Below are 4,574 nucleotides of genomic sequence, written 5' to 3'. Positions count from 1 at the left end.
TTTCTCAGAATTACATCCTTCTGAGATAGAAGGGAGAACATTTCAAACTGCAACCGTTGCTTGTTCTGAGGGTTCTGGAGTTAAAAGTCAGCAAGGTTCCAAAACGGGTGGACTTCCCCCCCCTTAGACTACTTTAACCCCTCAATCCACTCCTATACCTCCTGTTCCAATTCTTCATTACCCAACATTGCCAACCCACTGTTCACATACCCTACCTCTCCCACGACTCTCTCCCTACTCTTCCTTCCCCACCCTCCAACCTTTCCCATCTCCTCCATTCTCATCTCTACTTTTCTTTTCTCTCCTTTATCCGGTCCCACATCCTTACCTCTTTTATCAATCCCGTCATTTTCCCCTCCTCCACATGTCCGTTCTCCCGTGCATGTGATCCTACCTCCACACTCTTTCTTCCATCACCATACCATTTTCCCCAACGTCTTCCATCTCCATCTCCCTTCTTTCTTCTCCTATCCATTCCATTCCTAATGTCTGTAGTGTTGGTACATGAATGAAGAGTTCTCAGAAATACATGAAAATACTATCCAAGTACAACTGCAACATAAAGTGTAAAAACAAACAAAAATGATGTCTCAAATTATATATAATCAATGCACAAATAAAAGAAAGATGACTTCTTTCTTGGTCTATGCAGCCTATTGTTGGACAGAAATGAAGGCATGGGAAGTTAATTTATCAATCCAGGCCTGGTTCTGCATGGATTGACACATCCCCCAATTTTTCTTGCGTACCAGCTTGATCCTGCAGTGTGCTGCCTTCAACCATTTGACCAAAATCACACCAATTGTTGAACAAAGCAACAGATTTAGCAGATACTTTATCAGCCAGCAGATGGCAATGGAAGCCCAAGATTAGGATGAAATTTGTATGGCATCATCTTTTCCTAAATCACCTAACCATCCCAGTAATTGGACAGGGCTGGAGCTAACAGGCCAGCTAATGATGGAGGTGATAAAATCTAAAGTAATTGGTGTATCAGCACTCCACATTTCATGTTCCCTTATTATTTTAGCTGGCTCCTTCTGCTTCACTCCCCCAATTGAGTTGAATACTTTATTGTCATATGTGTCAAGTCACAGTGGAATTCTTTGCTTGCCCAAGGTACCCAAGGTATGCAAGTAGTAAAGGGCGCTGACAAAGTTAAAAAGTATCCTGCACCAGGCCCTCCCTTGTTCTCACACCCCTCTCCCCCATGCCTTGTCCTTTGTTCTCCCCCTCCCCACCTCCATCAGTGGTTCCCCCTCGCTCTTGTTCCTCCTTTGTTCTTCATCTCTCCCCCCCCCCCCCACATTGAGTCCTCCTTTGTTCTTCTTCCCCCCCCCCCCCCCCCCCCCCCCCCCCCCCCCCCCCCACAGTGGTCCCCCCACCCCTTAAACTAAATTTTAGTTGTAAGTTAGTGTTTAAACTACAGGAAGTTTTGAGCTTGCCAGCACATGGGGTCAGTGAAACAGACCAAGCTTGACCCCCCCACACATGTAACTCCAGCTGCAGTGAGCTTGCCAAACTGCCTATTATATTGATTTTTGAACCCTACCTTTCTTGCTTTGATCATTTTGCGAGCATATTGGCAACTTTTCAAAAGAAGGCATCTTCTTTTGAGTTTTGTTCCGAAGCTATGATGATTATAATCGATTGATTAAGAAATGGACGTGAGCCAACCTTGTTATAATTTTACAGGGCTGTAAACCCTAATTAGTTCAGGCCAATTAAAACAGCAATTCCTCATTCATGTGCTGGGATTCTCGGCCAACATATACCAGGAAATATCCATTGCATTCTGATGTCTTCTGTTTATGTTGGCTGTTACCTTGCCATTGCATTAGATTCAGTTGCCCTTCTGTTTGAGCTGTTGCATAATCGTAATGACCTTGTATTTATTTAGCAACTTTCATGCCTTTAGCACAATCCACAACAAGGTCCCACACACAGCAATATGCTGATCACTGTGTCCTCTACAAATGCTGCGCTTCCTCAGTACTGGACTGGGGAATCAATCCAGTTTTTGTGTTCTCTTGAGTGGGACTTGAAGCCACAATCTTCCGTGCTTGTTTGTTTCCAGCCAAAATCATTACTGTATGCACACTGTTTACTCTCTGAGCTTCAGATGAACAAGGAATTTCATTGCGCCCCAGTGTATATGACAATAAACCAATCTAATCTAGTTGACATGTCAAAACTAATTTACTAGCTCCATTGCACATTGAGAAGGTTATGGGTGGCTATAAATAATGTAAGGTCCTTTCACGACGCAACCAATAATACATTAAGCAAATTGTGCTATGCATATGAATTTTGACTTTTCCAATGTAGAGATACAGTGCGGAAACTGGCCCTTCGGCCCACTGAGTCCGCACTGACAAGTGATCCCTGCACACTAACACTTTTCTACACAAACTATTGACTATTTTACATTTAGAATAAGCCGATTAATCTACAAACCTGTATGTCTTTGGAGTGTGGGAGGAAATCGGAGCACCCAGAGAAAACCCACGCAGGTTATAGGGAGAACGTACAAACTCACTAAGGACAGCACCCGTAGTCAGGATCAAACCTGGATCCTGGATTCTCAAAATAATCATTTGGTACCACAATTAAATTTATATCTGTGTCACTTGGTAAGACAGTCCCAGATTTTTCAAAGCAGCAATATCAGTGGGAATTTCATAGAAAGCTAAAAAAGGAGACGATAGAATCATGAAACTATTATTTAACCAGTTAAAGTTGTAAGGAGGATCTCAAAGGAAGGGCGAGAGAAATTTAGTTTGGCAGTTTTAGACCTTATCACGTGGAAAGCTAAATTTAAAGACTATCAAAGGTGAAACAAAGGAAGTGGTGGATTGAATAGGCCAGAGTTAGAGGAATACAGAGCTAAATGGTGACGCAGCGGTATTGTTACCTTACTGCGCCAAAGACCTGGGTTTGATCCTGACTGCGGGTGTTGTCTGTATGGAGTTTGTGCTTTGTCCCCATGACTGCGTGGTTTTTCCTCAGGTGCACCGTTTCCTCCCACATTCCAAAGACGTACAGCTTTGTAGGCTTGGTAAAATGGTAAATTGTTCCTCGTGTGAGTAGGATAACATTAGTGTGCAGGGATCGCTTGACGGCGCGGACTCGATGTGCTGAAAGGCTTGTTTCCACGCCATATCTCTAAACTAAGCTAAACTAAACAGGGTATTCAAAGCATTTAAGAATAAATTCGATGAGATTGTGCACTGCCCACTAAGACAATATCTATGATTTCCATGTGTTTTTTTCCCCACATTCGGAATATGTTGACAATAGCCGCCAGCAAAGAACCATCCCTGAGGCCAATTCTCTGAATGCATTCAAGAGAGAGCTAGATAGAGCTCTTAAGGATAGCGGAGTCAGGGGGTATGGGGAGAAGGCAGGAATGGGGTACTGATTGAGAATGATCAGCCAGGATCACATTGAATGGTGGTGCTGGCTCAAAGGGCCGAATGGCCTACTTCTGCACCTATTGTCTATTGTCTATTGCCTATGAAAACGATGAAGTAGTAGATTTTAATTTCCATTAACTGGGTAATAATATTTTGGACAATTTATAAAAAGCTGTCAAATTTTCATTACCTGCTATGAAGGCCAGACTACCCTAACAGTGAAAATTAAAACATAGGGATCCTGTCACTTGTGGTGTTATCCAACTAATATGGTACACAATATATTACTCCTAAAAGTATAGGTGGAATAAAATCACCATGAATTGAAAAGGAATTTAGAGGCGGATCAACAAGTTGGACAAAGAGTTAGTTATGAAGAAAGTTGTTAAAGGAAGTGTTGGGGAGGGGGAACGTCGGGACAATGCAAACTATTTGCACTCCAAAAGTTTCCGACAGTTATAGCCTTCATCACTTTTAAATAGAATGTTTGATGATGACTTTCTCATTATATAGTTGCCAACATTTTCCAAGGGCATGTTCCATTTTGGCTTATTCTTGTCAAAAGACTTCACTGTTTTCAATACTTTGCATAAAAGATGTATTGTGAAGATTTTCTACATCCAACAAGTGAGTTAGTAGGTAAAGATTGGGGAATTGTGGAAAGTGGTCAGGGTTACCATTGCCACTGGCCCTTCTCATTGCTAAATAACACATTAACGTTCCAGTGTCCTGTGGTGATTGCAAAACAATAATATTTTGCTGTTGTACACCTTCCACCACATTTATCCTTCTCGATTTCACTATAATGAGGATTCTCTTTTTCTTATTCCTCCCATCCTCTCCCTTCCATTTTTCAGTGTTTTGTTCCACACTATTTTATCCCTTCTGCTTATTATTTTCCCAGCATGGGCTCCTTACTTCTGTTAGACTTTTGCATTCTTGCCAGGCTTCTTGCCATTATAGATTTACATTGTCATCAGAGAATCACTCAATGCAATTGACAGGTATTATACAAAAAGGTATTCTATGTCTAGCCTCATTCAACAAGAAACCTGAAAATATCAATGGCCTCACAGTTTCTATAAATGCATGACAGATGGGAAATATTGCCTCTTATTTATTTAGAATATTCAGTCAGTATTGATACGTCAAACTTTG

This window comes from Rhinoraja longicauda, chromosome 17 (genome assembly GCF_053455715.1).
Source record: "Rhinoraja longicauda isolate Sanriku21f chromosome 17, sRhiLon1.1, whole genome shotgun sequence".
NCBI lineage: Eukaryota > Metazoa > Chordata > Chondrichthyes > Rajiformes > Arhynchobatidae > Rhinoraja > Rhinoraja longicauda.
This window is presented reverse-complemented; position numbering follows the sequence as displayed.